Genomic DNA, 17,524 nt, shown 5'->3' on the forward strand with positions numbered 1-17,524 from the left:
GACCAAAAAAAAAAAAAAGAATGTAAGGTAAAAGCATCTAATTGTGGCAACAAAGCTGGTGGTTAAAAGTGAGAAATTCCATCACTAATTAGTATTAACTGAATAGCTTGAATTGATGTTTCACCTCTATTTGTAAAAAATTAGCATATTGAATATACTTTTTAAAATTTGGAGGTGTACTATATTTAACATTATTGCTTATATTTGTATTTTAGGGCCCCCCACACTTTTTTTTTTGTTTTGGTGATTGAACTAACAATCTCCTGCTTGCCAAGCAGGCACTTATGCTGCAGAGCTAAATCCCCAGCCCCTTATTTTAAGCCTTTTAAGTTTGTAAGAATTCTTTTTTCGGGGCGCGGGGGTACTGGGAATCCACTCGGGATCTTACGCTTGCCAGGTAGGTGCTGTGTCACTGAGCTAAATCCTTAGCCCAAGATTTCAGGAGTTTGAGTTTCTCCTCCTGCCTCTACTGCTTACTGTCGTGGATGTGTCTCTTGGTTTCTGGACCTTGCATTCCACATTTGTTACCGGAGTATCTACTTCATAAAATTTTTGCGAAGATAGGCCCAGAATTGTTTTATAAACTATAATGTAAACCATATAAATGGAAGGTTTTGAAATTAATGAATACAGATAAAATTTTCAAAGACAGAGTAGACCAATTTATAGAAAATGGAAGCCTGAGCAGCTCTGGAAATGCCCAAGGTTGTCTGTAAGTAGCAAGTACACAGAGCTGACTGTATGTCCCACCTTCTTGTTCCCTAATCATTGCCTTCTTCCAAAGAAATACTATGTAAATTGAGAGAAACTTAGACTTCTTCGGTTGCGTGATTGAGTATTCCTGGACCTTAACAGAAGAGTACATGTGACATTAGAGGGGAAAGGAATTTTAAGACTTGAGTCTCTTAGGTTGCCAGTAATTAAAACTGCTGTCAAAGTAGTTATTGAAGCGGCCCCCCACCTCCAGTGTGCACAAAGAAAGCTTTGTTATACTTTTCAGGGATTAAAATTCATCTAATACAGTAAGAAGTAAGGATTTATATGGTTGCTGCTTAATGTTACACTGGAAATTCAGTTGAGATTTTACTTTAAAAGCCATTAAGTTTAGTGAAACCTCAATTTGTAACTGGCACAAAATCTTTCAATATAATTGTGTTGTTATAGGGAGTTCTTTGAAATTCAATTTTTCTGTTTAATTCCTTATTGTTTCTAAATGTATTCTGGAAAATTAATGTTTCTTTCAGTTTATTAGTGTTGAAAATCTTGTTATTATTTGAACTTTGAAGGTTCATTTTGCTCTGTGAAGGCACAGTTATTGTGGTTTCTTAAAACCCAGAGAATATGTCCCCCTTACCCCCACCCTATGCTCTACCGAAGCCAAGAGCAGGAAGAGGAAATCCCAGACTGACTGCATCCCCTTCCTTCCCTCCAGGATGACAGATCTCCTTCCCTGTCATAAAGCACACCACATATCTTAATTGCTAATCCTTAGCGACAGATATGTTGTCTGACCTCACTTATGAATTTTCTTTGTTACACACTTACACCAGTTTAAAAAAAAAAGAAAAAAAGAATTTCTCCTCTTCTTTCTTTTTTAAACCTTTCTCTTTTCAGGAAATTTGCTGTGAAATGATATGGTGTCAGAATGTTTGCAGAAGCAGTTTTAAAATCTTGAGTGTTTGTGTCCTTATAGCATTGTAGACACTGTATAACATTTTACATGCATTTTGTAAAATTTTACTAAAGGTCTTTTGATCACTTTTGTTTTCTACGGAGATAACCTCGTCAAATGTTAGATCTGTCTATATTTTAGATAAAAGGTTTTCTAAAAGAAAGCTGTGTTCATTCTATTTCAATAAGTATATGAAATTAATTACAATTTTACTGCCTCAAATGTTGAAAGATAAGTTTAATGTTTGGCTCTTGTATAACTTGTCCATTTTTTCCCCTCTGAAAATCATAACGTTTTCCTAAAAACTTTTTTCCCATATGCCTTTACCACAAAGGAGGTAACTTAACTCTGTCATGAGGAAGAATAATCCTTTATGTAATAAATGTTTTAGTTCAGTTTTATGGAAGTGATTAGCTACGTTACACTTCTATAGATTATTTAGTATTGTTTTTTATTATTTATATTTTTCATAGGAATCCATGAGGGTGGATATTTTGTTAATTTTGCAGTTGAGGAAATTAGGATCTACAGATGTTAAGAAGTTTAGTGAAGAATACATTCTTTGTAAATAGTGAAATTGAGATTTGAGCTCAGATGTGAACTCAGATTAGTGATTTTTGTTTTGAAATTCTTTCCTACCCCTTGAGAGGCTGATTAAAGAAGGAGTAGGTTGATAGTTAAAAAGTTACTTTTTTTTTAATTTAAAGAGAATAAAATCAAACAAAATGAAACAGTAAAGCCAATTAAAACAAACAGTGAAAGCAATACAGGATTTCAAAACAAGATAATAGGAAATCAACAGTGACTGCATCATGTTATCATCATGTTATCATCAAAATAACTGCCTATACCATCAGACATAATAAACAAAACAGAACAAAATAGAACCAATCAAAACAAAACAGTGAAAGTGACACAAGACTTCAAAACAAGCAACTGTAGGAATTGTGCATAACTGCTGAATGAGTGAAGGGCAGGAAACATCTGTTGGAAGGTCAGAGTTACCTTGTAGAGGGAGCGAATTGTTGGTAAAATGACTTCAGGGATTCACCTACATATGCCCTGTGGTTCATGGTTGAGCTTGGGCTCTATCTGTTAGGCTACTTGAAAGAACTGCAAAGTCAGTAAAAGTGGCAGTGTAAGGGGCTGGGGATTTAGCTCAGCTGCATAAGTGCCTGCCTTGCAAGCAGGCAGTCGTGAGTTTGATCCCCGGTACCGATAAAAAGGAAAAGGACAAAAAAAAAAGTGGCAGTGTGGCCAGATTCCTATTCTAAAGAGATGGTTACTATACGAGGACTATGTTTGTAGGGTGGTAGCACCAAAGATAGTGAACTCCTTATAGGAAGGCTGTGGTGGACAAATAGGTGGACAATAATGAGTTAATTTATAGATGTTATCATGTGTTTCCCCTCCCTGTCGGAAGTAATGAGAGCAAAATGTTTGTATTTGGAAGATTGACGTAATAGTTTTTTTCATCATCTGATTGCTGATCTCAAAGAACTTTGCTTTTCATTACTAAGAGTAAAAGCTACATTTATGTTAAAAATTACATCTTTTAGTGACAAAGCTGTGTCTTTAGATGGAAGGTGAATTTGTGCTTAGGCTGTGGTAGTAATGGAAATAAGACTTTCAAGTATAGGATTTGCACAGTAACAGTCATTAAGGAAGCAAAGCTAGTATTACCTAAAGTGATCCTTACTGTTTTATGAAGCACTCTTTTATCTCATTTGAAAGCATTTCTTAGAAATTTCTGGTTGAGTTCTGCAGGTAAGAAGAATGCAGTAATTGTCAGTCTTTTGACAACATGTCCACCTTAAGCCTGCCTGTTGGACACCGCTCTGTATCATGTCCTGAGCTGCCGAAAAGAGGTGCAGCGGTGTTTCAGTTTGTCTTGCGATAGATCTGTGGCGTTTTCTTGCATTATGTTAAAAACTGTTGTTCAATTGTAAAGAGGGTAAAAAAAGTTTATGATAGAATGGGTTTAGTTTTTAGTATGTAATTACTCCTAGCATATATACTTAGGTGTGCATTTTTCTAAAATTACAGAGAAAAATAATGGTTATTGCTATGAGTAGTATTGAATAATGTATTTCCTTGCTTGTTGACTTCTCTGTATTATGAAGGCTACATACCACCGTACAGTGGTGATGAACCTACCATGCATGGCTTGCAGCAGGCGTTTTGTATCATTGAACGCTCTTGAAGATTCACCATCATGGGCATAGTGGAACCTAGTGAAAGTTCTACTAGGAACTAAATATATATATCCCAGTCATACGCTTGGTGATTGGGATAATAAAACAACTTATCTCCTTATCTCTAGTGTTATCCTTTAATTCTCCTTCTGAGCTCCCCAAATATTCTGTAACAGAACAGAAGCTGATACTGTTCCATCCATGTCTCCATGAGCTCTGTGAAGTGCTTGGAGTTGTGGCATGAGGGCTCCTGGAATTTGATTTCATTTAGTCTCAACTCAGCAATTTTGTGCTGGTCATGGTGGTACATACCTATAATCTCTGAGCTGGAGAAGACCAGACAGGAGGATTGCTGTGAGTTCCAGCAATGTGCCTGGGCTACATAGTAAGTTCAAGGCTAGCCTGAACTTAAAAAAAAAAAAAAGAAAAAAAAGTAATAGTAATCAACTAATTCTTTCTATATGCTTCAGGTACTCTTTTACTTATTTGTAAATAATTTATTGAAATATCGGATACAGGTGTTAATTGAGATGGTATACAATCATAAGAAGATATCAAATAGGATATGTAACTGATAAAAAAACAAAAAGTGTTCTATCATAATTGTTTGTTGGTTGATTGGTTGGTTGTTCTGGGGACTGGACACAGAGCCTTTTCATGCTAATCAGGTACTCTATCACTGAGCCATATTCCCCAGTCCTTTTTACATTTTATATTTATGTTTATATTTATTTTGAGAAAGAGGCTCTCCAAATTACCCAAACTGGCCTTGAACATGATCCTCCTGTCTCAATCTCTGAATCTGACATTTATCTTTGTAATTGTGAAGGCTCAACTCAACTGAGGCTTTCAAAGAATACTAAGACTAATAAAAAGTGTTTTTAATTGTTACGTTTGGCGAAAAAAGCCAAGAAAAGCAGCAAATTATTTTTGATACTGTAATAGTAGTACATTTGATTCTCTTTTGTTAGGAAAATAATTGTTTAATTGAAATATTAAATCAAGTTACTGGAGAAAATTTGGTGAGAAAAGGACTAACTGTTCTCACTGGCCAGAATTTTTTTCATGTCCTCTTTCTAAAAAAACAAGTTTAGTAATGTTTGCCTATTTTCTGAGAAATCTCGGATGTTAGGAATGGCATGTGAAGGCTGACAGTTTTTGTAAAAACATTTTTTCGAAGTTTAATTGTGTACAATAAACAGTTCATACTTAAAGTGTACAATTAGGCATGTTAATCACCATGCTCAACATAAGCATAACGACAGTCAGCCCCAGAAGTCTTCCCTGGCCCTTTGTAAGAAGAGTCAGTGAGGAGGAGAATGAAGGTGTTAGGTTGTCCTGGACATTTACATGAAGAAGCAGGAGATCAGCTGTGATAGATGTTTTCAAATAAGCAAAGTATCAAGAAATGAGATGGTTCTATGGATTGTGAAAGTTTATGGAAGTTTTCTTGAGATAGCTTTATGTAAAAAAAGTTTTGTTTTCGCCGCTTTCAGTAAAGTATAGGAAGCAAAGTCATCGCTCTGAGTAAGATGAGGAAGCATTTGGGGTTGGGGCTCAAGAAGGTGTGAAATAGAGTGGGAGTGTGCATAGACCAGGGAGTTAAAAATGCTTTCCCGGCAGCATTAAGAGTACAATTGAGGTCTGTGGTCATGAATTTAAAGCATCATCAGCCATGTTTAGATGTATGGTGCCAGTGCAGAATTGGACAGTTAGATTTAACTAGAATTATGGCTTCCCTAAGTATGATGAAATGAGAGAAGGGCAAGAAAGTTGAGAGTGTTTGCAGGGGAGTGATTGTGCTATGTACTAAGCTGTGAAAGCGGGAGAGAGAAATGAGGGACAGCAGTATATGCTAAGGGGGATGGGACTGAAAAGGGCTCTCTGGATAATACTTTGCAGGTAGACCCTGTGGATTCCTGATGTTGGATGAATGTCTGTGCGAAGATGTCACACATCTGTGCGTGATGTCAGTTTTTGGCTCAGCAATTTTAAGAGTCGCTGTCTAGTAAAGTGCCTGGCACTTTTTCACATTTTGTCGCTTGGTTATGTTTTGTTTATTGCTTTTTGTAAAAGAGAAAATTGTCATGGTGGTACTTGCTTTTAATTCTAGCACCTCAGGAGACTGGCAGGAGGAACGCAGGTTCAAGGCCAGCCTAGACAACATAATGAGACCTTGTCTCAAAATACAAATAAGAAAAAGTGTGTGTGTATGTGTAGGGTATGGTTTGTAGCTCTGGGGTAGAATGCTTGCCTAGCGTGTTTGAACCCATGGGTTAAAAATAAAGAATTAGGAAGTTTTTGTAGTAAAATTAAGATATTCAGATACAGTATTTTTAAAAATGTAACTGTTAAGTAACTAGATCGATATACTATATATTATATATTATATGTAAAATTATACATATAATGTTTACTAACATTAATGTTCTAATGTATTAACAAGCTAGTTATAAATCTATACATCTATTTGGTTTTGATTTTTTGAGATAGGGTTTCTGTATAGCACAAGCTGGGCTTCAACTTATGGCAGTCCTCCTGCCTTAGCCTCTTGAGTGCTGCTGGGATTACAGGTGTGCTCCACTATACCTGGCTTATATTTATTTATGTATTTATATATTTTTAGGCCAATTTTATAACTTTTAATATTGTTTCTTAAGAAAATACATTGTTATTTTTAGGTCCTAATTGAAAAATTTAAGGCATTACTTTTATATTACAAAAAATATAAAACAAAATAAATTTGAAGGCTGATGAATTGGAATTTATTTTATAATTTATAGAGTACATGAAAATACCTTTGTTCTTTACTAGATTATCTGAACATTTATCAAAGCTTAAATCCACTCAAATAGAAGAAATTTTGCTATTATTAATAGCATACAGAAAGTATTATACATACTTTGGAGTAATTTTTCTGGATAATGCATGAGGATCATGAATTTTGCATAGTGGCTGGGTAGAGTAATGCGTACACTTTTTAAAGGAGAGTTCTTTGAATAGAAGGGTAGTTTTTGTGTGTATGTGTTTTGATGTAATGATTAAATCATTTCATTACCATTAGTGTTATCTTCCATAAAGCCTGTATTAAGAGAGTGAGATTATCTTAAATTATCACTACAAAAGAATTGAAGAAGTACAGTATTTTAGTTTACATATGGTTACTAACAAGGTTAACTACTAATGCAAAAATGAAAGAATTATGTGCTGTAAAAAATTTTGTGAAAAAAGATAATAAGGATTGTTTTGAAAAATGAAATTGGTCTTCAGAGTCTGGGGTCAGTTCTCTCATAAACTATTAAAAAGACATTTTGCCCGATTCAGCTGTTTGCAGGAAGGTTTTTTGTGGACTGCTAATAGTACTCATGTCTTTAGTTTCTTTCTTTTGCTCTTGGAATATTTAAAAATACTCTAGGAAGATATTTTCTTTAAAATTCAGTCATACCATTAAAATATTTTCTAGTTTGATGTTTTTAATTATCAAGAATTTCCACATACTTTGTATGTATCATTTTAGAGCCTTGTGTGTTGGAAGCTGAACTTGTAGATCTTCAGTATAGAAAAGTTACGTGAGACTTCCTTATATCGAAACAAAACACAAACACAGGCTTGCTGTTGCTTGAGAATAGGGATTCATTGGCTGTTTTTTGTATACACTGTAAGTACTTCTTAATTTAGAAATATTTGGTTTATGGATATCACCAAACATGAAGTCTCTGGCCAGCAGCACATTGTGCCTATGCCTGCTTCTTCTCTTTCCTTGTATGACAGTAATAGACTCTGCTATTATTGAATAGTAGGAGGAAGAGAAAGCACCAATTTTTGTTGCTGAGACTAAATTTGTAGGGTAATAAACTCTTTCTTAGTTGGAAATGTGGATTTTTTTTCATTTCAAAACTTTAAAGACTTCATAAAATAATTGTTTGAACAAATAAACCTAATAGACACATAGCAAAAAGTATCTATGTGAGCATTTTCTTTTTCAAAATAGTAATTTTTTGTAGGATTATGTACTTCCATTAAGTGGTACTTTTGAAGTTTTTTTTTTTTTAAAACTGGGAAGTTGTTCTCTTGATAGTTTGAGGGAGATTGGTGAAGGTAAAGTTCTTAGATTTGGACAGTTTGGGGTTGAATTTCATTAAAAACAATTAAATAGCTATTTGACCTTGGAGAAATTACTTTACCTAAGGGAACTTTGGTTGTTCATCAGGAGAAGTATGATATTGACATAGCTGCCTTATTTGGAACATTTGAAATAGATAATCCAAGCACCCAGTTAATGCTTTATGTGGTGTCACATAATAAGTGTGATACTCCCTTTTTATCTTATCTCTGAGTTTGTTTTAGAGTATATTTAGTTTTGGAATGAGCCAAAAGCTTTTAGAGTAAATGCTACTTAAAAAAATGTGATTTTTTTTTTTTTCTGGAACAATTTTAACTAATAAACTAAACAGATTGCATGAAATTGATCATTGAATTTGTGCCATGGCACTTATTAGGTGATAACTGTGAATACCTTACTTTCTCCAGATGATTATATAAATGTCTGTTGAGTCTTGTGTATTGTTTTGAAATACAGTGGATTGAGCTTAAGAGGGTTTGCATAGACTAGAAAAGTGCTCTCTGCCACTGAGCTACATCTGCAGTACCGCAGCCCTTGACTGGTGTTTATTGAGTTGTAAATATGTACCACACATTGTTAGATGTTTTGTACATATAGAGGTCTCATTTAATTCTTACAGCAGCCTTGACAACTTGCTGTATGCCACTCTATAGAAGTGGAAATAAAGACAGTAAGGCTAAGTAATTTTTCTGAAGTTATACAGTAAATGGCAGAGTGCAAATGAGGGCCCCCCTCCCCTGCTTAAAGTGATAAACCTTTGTTATCTGTAAAATTATGGTGTTAATTTTATTTTACCCGGTGTTCTTGCAGTTGGAAAGAAGTAAATCAGTATGTTGTTCTTGGATCAGTGCCTAGCAATAACAACAATGTTCTGTGTTTCTGTGATGTTGATATAGGTAGCATAATGTTAATGATCTTTGTTTTTGTAGCTTACGTTTTGGCTGCAGCTCTAAAAATTACTGTTGCGGTAAAATGTGCATAGCATTAAGCTCGCCATTTTAAACTGTTTTAAAGTGTACAAATAAGTTGCATTAAGTGTGCTGACCATATTGATCGAGCATGTAGGGTTGAATTTTTCTTCCCTTTGAACAACATGAAGTAAATAAAGCTTTTCCACTATACTGTGTATGAAGCATTGTTAATCACAATGTTGGTAGCTTGAGATGTGGTCTTGAAAGATCTGGTACTTCTTGGAATCTTGATTTTCTATGATTTTGGTCATGTTACATTCAATCAATGAGGTTTTACAGAGAGAATTTAAGAATTCCTTCTGTGACTCTGTGTTTGTATCCAAATCATCTTGTTGGAAACATTTTTTGTTAAATTTTTATAGTATTTTGGAAACCACTAGTTAATACATAGACCATTTTAAAAATATCTAGTCAGTGTTAGTTTCCCACATAACCGACAGACATTGTAGTGCAGTAGACAGATGTATTGTTTTCTAGGAGTTTATAGTATTAAAAAAAATGGAAACAAGTAGTGTTAATACACATAGGAATGAATATAGTTGTATGAAGACTCCTACTCCTTTATTTATATACACTGAAGAAACACTGGTTGACCACAAATATTAGTGTAGGTAATTTTTGGGTAGAGGAGTGGGTTGGAAAGTGAATTTCATGTTAAGATAGGTTTGAGGCAGAGGCATTAGTTCTGGCCCCTACCTGTAGAGAGACTCTCAAATGATTAGCAGGAAACTAAGTTGCTTTGTTGATGGTGGTGGGGGAATATGAGATAATATGTGAAAGTAAATAAATAGAAGATTGGATATGAAAAATTAGAAATGTTCTTGGAAAATAAGGAGGGACCTAAAGAACTGAGTTTATGTAGGAGTCTGTTAGGTCTGTGTAGCATTGTTTTGGGGGAAGTTTTAATTGACAACTAGGAGAAACATCTTTGTTTTTGCTATGGTCCAGATAAATTAATAGGTACTTTTTATGTCCAGTTGGTAATTATAGAGATTCAGAATGCCAAGAGGCAACAGTTAAGAGAGGTTTTCAACGAAGACCTTTTTTTGTTTTTGTATACCATAGTTAGATGCATCAGTGTGATTTCTCAATCCTTTGTTGATGTGGCCTGTTTCTTTAAATTGTTTAACTTTTCAAGTCTAGGTACATAGTAAGATTCTAGAGTGTACTGTCTGTGTATTTTAGCACCTTGATATAGCATTGTGTGTACATCCATTTTCCCTTTCTTACCAGTTGTTCTGGCATGTAATATGCTTCCAGTAAATGCTTGCATATTTGTAATTGAATATGTAATAGGTTGAAACTCTGTTCTCTAAAGAACATTTAACAAGCTTTATTATTTTTTGATAAGTACCATGTTTATTAATCCTAGTATGTGCAAGCTGTTTCTGATATGCTAGATGAGAGGAAAATAAGAGAAGCCCGGATTATATAATAGAAATTGCCCTACAAACGACCTTATAAGAGGAGAAAGACATTATTTATGTTCCTTTTGGGTTTAAATCAGTTGTTTGCTATAATTCTGAAAATGACACCAAATACTTACCCTGAAGATACTAGACAAAGTTTTTATCTAAAAGCATTCAGATTTAAATATTTGATAAGTGCTTGAAGTAGAAGTAATAAATGCAAACTTTATTTAAAAATTTTTTCCCGTGGTAATTAAGAAAATCCTAATCATAAGATTCCTAAGTAGTTACCAAGATGGTAAGCCAAGTTCTTGGCAACAGATAATACTACACAGTGTTACTGAGCTACAGTCACTGGTTTGTGATTAAGAATCACTTGGCTTCAATTGTTAGACGTTCTTTTTTGTATGAAGTTTACTGAACTAAATGGTATTACAGGGTGGAAAGTAGCTATAAAGATTGTACTTTTTGCAGCTTTTCTTTTTCTTAATCTTATTTTGTTACGTTTCTAAACTGTACTCTCTACGTCTAGCAGTTGACCAGAGTAACACAATAGAGACTTTATCTATTTGTCCAATGGAGGCTTAATGGGAGTCACATGTGTTGCATTTTACCTGGCTTCATGAAATAGAGAAGAAAATGTACTTTTGTTTTTACCTAGATGACTTTTACTCTGAAATGACAGTCATATTTGTATCTTTTTTCTCATTCAGTTATCATTTCACTGTGTTGTTTTCTTTTCATCCTTACTGCTGCTTCTATAGTTGATATTCTTGTCCCATCTTTCATTGCAGAGGATGAAACTCAGGGCCTTTGTAATGAGCTGCAAGCTTAGTCCTTCTTAAAAAATGTAAGACAGGGTCATGTCAAGTTACTAAGTTGCCTACGCTTGAACTTGTGATCATTTTGCCTCAACCCCTCTCCCCACAAAAGTGCTAGGATTACAGGTGTGTGCCAGGTTGGCAGGCTGTAGTTCATATGTGTAATTTCTTACATGGAATAATGTGATAGATGTTCTTTGGTAATGAGCATATGTCTGCAGATTAAAATAAAACTGACACATATTTCTAAGGAGATATGCAGGTGGTATATAGCATATGAAAAGACACTGCACATCATACATTTCAGGGAAATGCAAAGTAAAATGCTGATATATTACACATTATTAGTATGGACAAAATCTGGAACACTGGATATATCATCCTGTTGCTACTCCACCCATACTTGCTAGTGTTTTTCTCTTTCCTGTGGGCACACCAGAGGACAATTCTTTGTTGTTTAAGACCATTTGTGTTGTAGTTACTTAGTGTCCTTGTCCCACCTCCTATCCACAATCTGCCAATAGCAGTGAGGAGGAGGTAAGCCAGAGGGCAAAGAAAGGAGTCAGTTAGAACACTCAGAATGGAGAAACAGCTAGCCAAATTGTACTATTTGTGGGTTCCAGAGCTCATCGTATTTCCTGTTTGAGTTTTTCCTGTCCCTTCTTCTAACTGCATTTACTAAAATCTAGTTGCTTTTTCATAAGGCCACAGGAGATGCAGTTGCTTACATAGAAATGGCAAATTATTTATTACGTACAGAATGTATATACATATTATAAAATTGACAATATAGAATGATAATACATAGTATTGTATAGTAATCAGTGCAACAGGCTTAGTCCTTTCTCTCATGGAGTTTTATTACTTTAATCCTCACTGCTGGAATATGAGCCATTAAAAACACTGAAATATTTTAAAATTCCCCTTGATTACTTTTGTGTAGTATTTTGTATACTTTTTTCAGGAGGTATTTGAACAATAATATTTGACAATCAGCAGACAGTAGTCCCCAGGGGATATTGAATAGTTTTAAGCAGAAGTATAATGTTACTTAATTTCTACTGTGGTACCATAAAGAAGGGAAGGGAAAAGTTCATTCTCTCTGGGTGCTGGGGATTGAACCCAGGTTGTCATGCATACTAAGCAAATGTTCTATCACTGAACTATATTCCCAGCATAGATTTCTAGGTATTAGTCTTGGTACTTTAAAGGAAATAAAATTTCCTCTGTGTGTGGAGGAAACATCGTTCTTACTGTATTTTCAACTCTTGTCTTTCCTCTTGTTCCAGTTGGAGAACAACACCAAAGCCTAGAACAGTTTCATCATCTGTTTTCTCCATCCTGGGTGGTATGAACTGCTGAGTGCTGCTGAGGTGTTGTAACTATTTTTTCTGCTATGCTTCTCAGCCTGCGTGTCATCTATCTTCAGTTGTTACTGGATTGAGCATTCTATTATGAATCTGATTGTGTTAATCACCTCCTTGGAATTCCATAATGGTATTTTATAATCTTCCAAATAAAATTTCAGATTCTATAGTATGGAAAACAGCTTTTAGAGCTCTATAGCCTCTTAACCAGTCTCTTATCTCAGAGATCACCAGCCATTAGGCCACAGATCTGTATTAGTCTGACCTGGCCACACAGCAGAAGGTGATTGGTTTGTGAGCAAATAAAGCAGAATCTGAATTTATAACTGCTCCCTAATGCTTGCATTACCACCTGAGCTCCACCTCCTGTCAGATCAACAGTGGCATTAGATTCTCACAGCTTGAACCTTACTGCAAATTACACATTCAAGGAATCTGGTTGCTCTGTATAAGAGCCTGATGATCTGAGGTAGAACTGAGTTGTTAATGCTAGCAGTGGGCAGCAGCTCCAAATACAGATTAACATTAGCAGAGATGTTTAATTGTACAGAGACCATAATAAATCAGTTACTTGCAGAACCATGGCAAAACCTTATCGATGAATGTTAAGTAACAAGTAAATGCATCTAGGGGTAGGTTTTATAGTGAAAAGTGAGCTGATATGTTCCACTTTTAAGAATTCTACTGGTAGAATTTAAGTCAGAATTTGACAGTTATTTTAGTCCACATGTGGCCTGCCTTTTATTTACTCATTTATTTATTTTTTACTACTTCAGTCTGTATTTCTTTCCCACACTGTCCGTTTGTGGAGTCATTGTGTTGATAAGTTGACTAACTCTAGCCATAATGAATAAAAGTTCATCACTGGAGAACTTCTTTGAAAAAGGGAAAAGTTCCAGATATGAGACAACAGAAGATTCTTAAGATTGCCAACAAAAAGAAAGCAGAATTTAAAAGAAAACACTGAATCGTACTTGAATTATAGGTTCATTGCAACAGATGATTCACATTCTTCAAGCTTGCTTATGTAATGACTGGGTATCCAGTGAGCTCAGACTTCAAAACTGCTTCGCCACTTGAGACCAAATACTCCACATTAAAAAACAGCAAGTCTTTGGAATTTCAAAAGCCAAAGCAAACCAAACCCTAATCTAACCCCAACCAAAATGAGGATATGAAAAATGCAGGCAATTCTTGAAGGCCATCACTTTATCAAACATATCTGTGCTAAGAGGCTCATTCTTGTGTGCTAACTGCATTTCTGAAGCTAAGAATCCCTTTACTATTGAAGAAGAGTTGTTCTGCCTGCTGCCAAGCGCATTCGTCATGAACTTTTAGGGAGAGAGAGGTGGTCATTTAAAAGATGGCTTGTGTTGCACTTTTGACTAGCACCATAACCATAAATTGATGAAATAGAGATTATTGAGTCCTTGTGGTATGTAATCTAAATTGAGGAGTCTAAGTTGAGGAGATGATGATAGCATGACTTTTTAAATGTATAATGTATTTTTCAGGAGGATGTACACGAGGGTATGTTACATGCCACTGTAGTTGCCAGCTAGTACCACAACTGCAGAACTATTCAAGTCTTTGATTATATGTCAGGGAAATTGAATTGGTCATTTTGCTTTGGTATATGTACAGGTAGAGTGGCTGTCATGATTTGATTGCTTCTAGTTTTATTACTCAGGCCACATCTGAATGTGAGTCTAGGTACCGTGTTATCCAAAAACAAATGGTGGCTAGCTGAAAAAATGTCACCTGAACTTAACAGTATTTTATAGGATATTCTTGAAACTATCAGCCACCTTGAAGTACATGCCCTTAACTTGTATTTGTGCAGCTGTGTGAGGAGGTGGATGCAGATCACACATATATATCTTTCTTATGGACAGATGTGAGATGGCTTTCTAAAAGATCATCACTGGCCAGAGTTTTGAGTTATGAGAGCCACAATAGAAATTTCTTTTAGAAAAATAATCACCATTGGCAACACATTTCAGTGACATAGAGTGTGTTGCAAAACTTGTTTATTCATGTGACATACTCAACTTGTTCTGTGAACTCAATCTCTGACATCATGGGAGAATATGTGTCTGTGTTAAGGTCACCAGATAAACTGGTCACTACATTCAGAACCAAACTGGAATTATGGGAGTGATGAATAAACTCTGTTTTTAATATGTTTCAAACATTAGCAGAGATTTTGAGACTGGGCTAGGACATTCTTTTCCCTGTTTGGTGCATGATCACATACCTTAGCTTTCTTTCAAAAGTTTCAGCATTATCTTCCAACCATGAAAAACCCTTAAACTGTGAAAGAATGGATCTACAACCCATTTTGAGTAAGCCCAATCAGTCAACTTTGTCCATGGTAGAAGATGATCAAACTGCTGGAGATTGTAAATGCTGGTGGCCTTAAAAGTATGTTTGGGACAAATTCAAGTCTGTGTATATTCTAGATCAAAGTCAAGATGCAGTATCCAGAGGTAGCCACAAAATGCAGAAAAAAGCCTGTTTCCATTTCCAACAGCCTAACTTTGTAAGACTGGGCTTTCTGCAGTGATAGCAAACAAAATGAGATTACTGAGTGGACTGGACATAAGCAGCATGCTTCAGGTGTCACTGTCTCGCATTATTCCTACATTGGACCATTCTCAGAAGACAAGCAAGTTTAGGGCTCCCACTAATTCTGTATTATGGTGAGTATACAGTAAAGTGTATAATATGGTACGTGTATAATGTGCATAATAAGATGTACAATAAATGTAATGTGTTTGGTTTATCTTGAAACCACTTTACTGCCCACTACATCCTTTTTGTGGAAAAATTATCTTCCGTAACATTGGTCCCTAGTGCCGAAAAAGTTGGGGACTACTGTTTTACTGAATCTCATGTTTGTTTGTTTTTTTTTTTTAAATATATTTTATATATTTTATGTATATCAAACCAGTTTCATTTCTTTGAATGTTCTATAATTTTTTCATGTCACTGAACATAATTTCTTTTTTTAGGTATGCATTTCTGTTTTCTTTACTTTCCTATTTTTGGAACAAAATATCTGACAGCCTCAATTTAAAGAAGGAGGAGTTTATTTAGTTCATTGTTTCAGTGGATTTAGCCAGTGGGTCAGCTGGCTTCAGGGCAGGAAAGCATAGTGGAAGGGTATAACAAAGCTGCTCAACCTGTGGCATCCTGGAGGCAGAGAGAGAAGACAAGAATCCTTCTTTCTAGTCATACCTTTAGTAGTGTACCTCTTTCCACCAGGCCTCACCTCTTAACAGTGCATCTAGCTATGAATCTATAGCAGTAGATTAATCCACTAGAGAATATAGTGCCCCAGTGATCAGGTTGCCTTCTGTTTTTTTGTTTTTTGTTTTGGTTTGGTTTATGATTTAGTTACTGAATGAAATAATCAGAAGTTTCAGAGGTATAAAATATGCCCAGCCAAACCTCGGCTTTATGTGAGAATAAAAGAACATGGTTTCTACTCTGTTCATAAGCTTAGTTATGTGGACAAAAAATGATGTGTAAAGCAATTAGAGATTTACAAAGCACAGCATTAACTGTGCTCTTAAAATGACTTTAAAATAATGATATAATAAAAGATGCCTGGATATTTGTATTGGCTCTTAACTGATTTTCTCTTTGATAGTTCTCTTCTAATGTGCCTATACCTTTTAATTATTTATCTTGTCATGTCCATTTTCCTCTGGATGTTTTATGAGGATTTTTGTCTTTTTTGTTCATTACGGTATTTCTAGCATCTAGCTCATGGCAGGTACCCACGAGGTATTTGTTGAATGGATAAAATGGTGTTGGGGTAACAAAGTGATCACTGGAAGGCATATTTATGGAAGATTTTATGGTGACATTACACTCTAAAGTAAACCTTATGAGAGAACACTTTGTTATATGAATTATATATTTATTAGCAAAATAAGTTATATGTAAAATTAGTTTTACATATATGTTGTATTGCAGATCTTTACAGTATTTGTTATCTTTGTGCTTGAGAGCTTATTTTTTACTTGCGTCTATCACAATAATTACAAATGAATTTGAACTCATAGCCATATCAAGATTCTGGTGGTTTTGCAAATTGGGATCATAATTGATCATTATGCTCGTTAGTTCTTAGGCTTTAACAGATCTTGATCAGGTTTTAAATATTTCTATATATGTACATATGCATGTCATACATAACTTGTAATTTCCTTTTCTAGTTTCTGTGTGTGTATGTGTGTGTGTTTTGTAATGCAGGGATTCAACCCAGGGTCTTAGGCATGAGGGACAAGCTTGCTACATCTGGCTCATTTTCTACTTCTATAGTTTCTTTTTTCATTTTCTTCCCTTCCATAAATAAAGTTAAAATTATATTTTGAATTAGAACTAAAAATGTTAGATTGCCAGAATATATTTAGTCTGTAACAGCAACATGTAGATAATATAGATTCAAATAGTTTTTTTAGAAGATAAAATTTGTGGGGCTGGGTATTTAGCTCAGTGGCATAGCATCTGCTTGGCAAGCACGAGGTCATGAGTGCAATCCCTGGTACCAAAAAAAAAAAAAAAAAAAAAAAATTTGTGGCCTCTTAACATTTTTTCAGCTAGCTTGAGTAAAACATTAAGCATTTGCTTTACTTGTTTTACTTTAGCGTTAAGACCCACTATCAAGTTATTTGTGCTTACTACAAAGTCAGAATGATATCCTAGATTTTAAATTACTGATGAGATCACTCAGACTGTGGCATTCCTTCTTTAGGCTAACATGCTAAACTTTACAACTATAACTCTTTGTAGAAATACATGTAGTTATGATGACATTTTATTTTTTTATTTTTTATTTTTTTGTCTTTTTTCCTTTTTATCGGTACCAGGGATCGAATTCACGACTGCCTGCTTGCAAGGCAGGTGCTTATGCCGCTGAGCTAAATTCCCAGCCCCTCTGATGACATTTTAAAAT

The 17,524-nt window shown here is 35.0% G+C and overlaps 1 protein-coding gene across 2 annotated transcripts in view; it reads left to right on the forward strand.

Moving 5' to 3' along the window:
* The window catches only part of Stim2 (stromal interaction molecule 2), a 144,841-nt gene that overhangs the window by 39,098 nt on the left and 88,219 nt on the right, over positions 1-17,524 (forward strand). Inside the window, exon 1 of one of the 2 annotated variants that reach the window (XM_003467390.4) lies at positions 15,088-15,260. The exons of the other annotated variant lie outside the window; for it this stretch is intronic. The gene's annotated coding sequence lies outside the window, so the exon portion shown is untranslated. Of the gene's footprint in view, positions 1-15,087; positions 15,261-17,524 lie in introns of those variants that run through there. 2 annotated transcript variants of the gene reach the window in all.

Source organism: Cavia porcellus, unplaced genomic scaffold (genome assembly GCF_034190915.1).
Source record: "Cavia porcellus strain 051 isolate PalLab524CR breed Dunkin Hartley unplaced genomic scaffold, mCavPor4.1 scaffold_30, whole genome shotgun sequence".
Taxonomy (NCBI): domain Eukaryota; kingdom Metazoa; phylum Chordata; class Mammalia; order Rodentia; family Caviidae; genus Cavia; species Cavia porcellus.